The sequence below is a fragment of the Enhydra lutris genome, unplaced genomic scaffold (assembly GCF_002288905.1).
Source record: "Enhydra lutris kenyoni isolate GAN:26980312 unplaced genomic scaffold, ASM228890v2 scaffoldscaffold64, whole genome shotgun sequence".
Taxonomy (NCBI): domain Eukaryota; kingdom Metazoa; phylum Chordata; class Mammalia; order Carnivora; family Mustelidae; genus Enhydra; species Enhydra lutris.
Genome location: NW_019154148.1, coordinates 9,728,666 through 9,732,249, shown reverse-complemented (window position 1 = coordinate 9,732,249; position 3,584 = coordinate 9,728,666). Strand labels below are relative to the sequence as shown.

The 3,584-nt window shown below is 43.9% G+C and overlaps 1 protein-coding gene across 1 annotated transcript in view; it reads right to left on the bottom strand.

The window, feature by feature from the left end:
• LOC111158927 (immunity-related GTPase family M protein 1-like) overlaps positions 1–314 on the bottom strand; it is a 26,226-nt gene extending 25,912 nt beyond the window's left edge. The window contains exon 1 of the mRNA XM_022521258.1: positions 120–314. The gene's annotated coding sequence lies outside the window, so the exon portion shown is untranslated. The remainder of the gene's footprint in view (positions 1–119) is intronic.
• Positions 315–3,584: the final 3,270 nt, after the last annotated feature.

Below are 3,584 nucleotides of genomic sequence, written 5' to 3'. Positions count from 1 at the left end.
CTGGCTCACAGCCATGCACCAGACATCCTGCCCCTCAGCCTTTCAAGCCCACAGCACCCGAGATCAAGCATCCAGGTTCTCCCAAGCTTAGACATACAAATCTGTGATTTCTTGCTTACCAGCTCCTGGAGGGAAAGAGACACCTGGTGTCAGCGTTGAGCTCTGAATGTGTCCTTGGGCAGCTCAGGAGATGCTGAGCCTGGTGGATGTGCTCCCTGCAGCCCACAGCAGGAGCGCTGCTGCTCAGACTGGCCTTGCACTGGAACAGGTACTGTGTGCTGGTTTAGTCACTGAAGAGAGAAAGAGCTGACGGTCACCCCTAATGTCTATACTGCCTGTGAGGAGCAGGCAGGACTTAAATCATCTCTGGCCTCTGCTCCACCCTCAGAGGATTCTGACCAATAGTAAAAAGAAGCAGCCATCACATTGCAGAGCCCTGCATTTCCCGGAATAGAAAGTGAAATTGAAGTTCTGAGGGCTCCTTTTCCGAGAAGCACAGCCATCGCCAGGAAGGGAAACTGAAAGGCATCAGGACCATTGATATGGTGTGTTTTTGGCTTCATGAGTGAGAGGAGGACACAGAATCCCAGGCAGCAGCCTTCTCAGTGACCCCAAAGGACACCTAACTGAGCCCCAGACTCCAGGCCAGGCCGAATCTGAATGCACATTCAAAGAACACAGTCTTGGGAAAATGACAGTCATGCCTCACCTGTTAACCTTGGACAGCCCATACTCTATGGGAAGTGAAGTCTAGTAAAGAGGGTACCTAGTCCTAGTCCCTGGTTCCTGGCAAGAGCTTCAGAATCCCTGGGGATTTCCTGACTGTTGGAAGCTGACTTTGTTTAGCTAATGAAGTGATTCCAGGCAGGATCCTAAATTGCTTCAGGTCAGTGGCTGGCCACCAGGAAACCAACCCTGTCAACATAGTGTAGAGGCTCTGGGCCAGCTGAACATCTGGGAGGAGAAGAGGGTAGACACTGAGCTCAATTAAGTAGCCAGTGATTTAAGCAATCATGTCTTTGTAATGAAACATCAACCAAAACCCTAGACACCAAGGCTTAGTGGGCTTCTTAGTTGATGTTTGCATTGATGTTCTGGAAGGTTGCATACTCTGGCTCCATGGACAGAGGCATGGAAGCTGTGTACTCCCCACCAGAACCCACCCTATGTGTATCCTTTTAAATAAAACCAGACTTGTAAGTATAACACTTGCCTGACTCATGTGAATCATTCTGATCAATTAGCAGGCTTGATAGGGTTACAGGACCCCTCTAATTTGTAGACAGTTGGAGATCCATGTGACCTATGTGTGGAGGCCAAGAAAAACAAGGCTGTACCCACCTTGAGTCTAGCCTTGACATAAGTACAGCCATCTTGACAAAGCAAAAGCTGGCACCTTGCACCCCCTCTCCACCCGCTCCCCTTCCCTCAGTAGTATGTGTGAACAAATAGTTAACTTGCAGAAATCGCAATCCTGCAAGACAGGAGTCTCCCTCGTTTTACAAATGTCCCAGTGCTAAATCTCACTAACAAGGATGCTTGCTTGATAGGAGGAATGTGACATTCCACCAGGAAACTCCCAACTGTCATCATGTTAGTGCCTCATTTGAAGGAAAAATGACCTTGGCTTGATAATAACCAGGACACCAATATCCTGACAGTCTTCTTTACCCTGATAGCCCTTCTGAACACCCCCTTTGTCCTCACCCACCGCTGAGTCCACCCCTACCCTGCCTTTAAAAACTCTGACTGTAGTCTGGTTCAGGGTCCAAGTCCCTACTCCGCTGCATCGGGTATACTTGGGCCCAAGCTTAAGCATGTCACCTTGGGGTCCAAGTCCCTACTCTGCTGTGTCAGGTATACTTGGGCCCAAGCTTAAGCTTGTCAAATAAACCCTCGTGTGATTACATTGGTGTTGGCTCCTTGGTGGTCTCTCAGACGTGAAAACTCGGGCATAACACTAGGACCCCCCTGCCCCCCAGTGCAGCTGGTGTCTGAAGTGAGAGTAGTCTTCTGAAGGACTGAGCTCTGAAACCTGGGGACTCTTTGCTAACTCTGTATGGTTAGTGCAGGAACTAAAAGACAGTATACCCAATTGGCATGGAAACTGAATAGGGAGTAACCCTGTTTCCTGGGGAGCCATAGTCTGGCTTTTGTTTTGTTTGTTTGTTTGTTTGTTTGGTTGGTCAGTTGGTTTTGTTTTTCATTTATTTGTCAAATAGACATCAACTATGTAGTTTATAAACCAAGAGTTGTAAGATGTATACAATGCACACAATAGCCATTCTTCAAGTTTCTGTACCAGAGGGGACCCTGTCATCTTTTCAGGTCCGTTTAAGGAATATAGGAAGAAATACACACATCTGTTTTCTCCTCTTTACAAAAATGGCAGCACTCCCTACACAATGTCCTGTACCCCAGGTTCTCCATTTGCTATTTGGTAATTGTTCTAGATGAGCACACTCAAGGCTCCACCCATTAAAAATATTTTTATTAATGTCTTTTCAAAAAAAAATCTCATAAGAAAAATAGCTGAAGAAATAAGACTTATGTGAACTATAGCTCAATGAAGCTGTCATTCTAAAAAAGAAGAAGAAATGGAATGAACCATCCACCCAGTAAACTGTTGTGATCCCTGCAAACAGCAGTTCTCTCCTCTAACCTGGAGTTTATATCCCTCACACACAGACCAGCTTTTGATTAAAGAATAATTAACATAAAACATTACATTAGTTTTAGGTGCACAACATTGATTCAACAACTCTATGCATTACTTAAATCTCTCCACAGTAAGTGCAGTTGCCATCTGTCGCCATCCAACATTGTTACAATATTATTGACTACATTCCCCGTGTTGTACTATTCATCCCTGTGACTATTCATCTCTGTACTATTCATCTCAGTGAGATTCACTTCATCTCATTATTCATCTCTGTGACTTACTTTATAACCGGAAATGGGTACTTCCTAATCTCCTTTATCTATTTTTACCTTCCCCTCACCCACCTCCCCTCTGGCAACTACCAGTTTATTCTCTGTACTTATACTTGTTTGCTTGTTCAGATTCCACTTATAAGTAAAATTATGGTATTTATTTGTCTTTCTCTTTCTGACTTATTTCACTTAGTATAATACCTTCGAAGTGATCCATGTTGTTGCAAATGGCAAGCTCTCATTTTTTATGGCTGAGTAATCCATTGTGTGTCTGTCTGTATGTGTGTGTGTATACACACGTATATTTACATATACACACTTCATCTTTTGTATGTATTCATCTATCAGTGCACACGTGCATTGCTTCCATATCTCGACCATAGTAAATAATGTTGCAATAAACATAGAGGTGCGGATACTTTTTTTGAATTAGTGGTTTTGTTTTCTTTGCCTAAATGCACAATAGTGGTGTTACTGGATTTTATCTTTTACTAGATTTCATCTGTTATATATTTTTAATCTTTTGATGAAAGGTCATACAGTTGCCCACGGTGGTTGCACCAATTTACATTCTCACAACAGTGCCTGATAGTTCCCTTCGTTCCACATCCTCTCCAACACTTGGTGTTCTTTCTTTTTAATAGCAGCCA